Below are 614 nucleotides of genomic sequence, written 5' to 3'. Positions count from 1 at the left end.
ATCAGGTAAACGGGGGGGCACATTCCACATCATACCTGCAGGTATTCTGTGTGGTTTGTCAGCTGGGGGATTATTGATCAGCTTGACTAAGTATGATATATGGTTGAGATATGGTATTGATCCATTGGTCTCGAGGCCCAATAAGTCTCTCTTTCCCAGCCTCTCTATCTCTCTGCTTGTTTCTACCCTATTTAGCCCTTGTGTTACTGCCTGGTGATAGATTACAAAACTCACAGTGGAACCAGCACATCCCTTTATTCTCTTCCTCCCTCTGTCCGCCACCTCCCTCTCTTTCTGTTTTTGTCCGTCTGATTACTGTCTGATTACTCATTTTTTCCTCCAGCAATCCTTACCTTCCTCTACCTCCCCCTCACACCTATCCATTTCTCCCTCTATTTTTTTTAACTATCCTCCCCCCACCCCACCTTCCAGTGAGCTAGCAGAGGGACTGCTAACTCACATCCCTCCATCTTGCCCTCTTTCTTTCTGTGTATGACACCCCCCCTTCCGTCCTCTCTATTCTCTCTCGCTGTCTTCTCGTGTTAGTGCAGTTCTGAATGGTCATGGGAAAACATGTTTGCATGCTTATATTAACATGAATGATGTCAACTTGA

Source organism: Sander vitreus, chromosome 15 (assembly GCF_031162955.1).
Source record: "Sander vitreus isolate 19-12246 chromosome 15, sanVit1, whole genome shotgun sequence".
Lineage (NCBI taxonomy): Eukaryota > Metazoa > Chordata > Actinopteri > Perciformes > Percidae > Sander > Sander vitreus.
The sequence above is the reverse complement of the archived record's forward strand: the minus strand, read 5'-3'. Positions refer to the sequence as shown.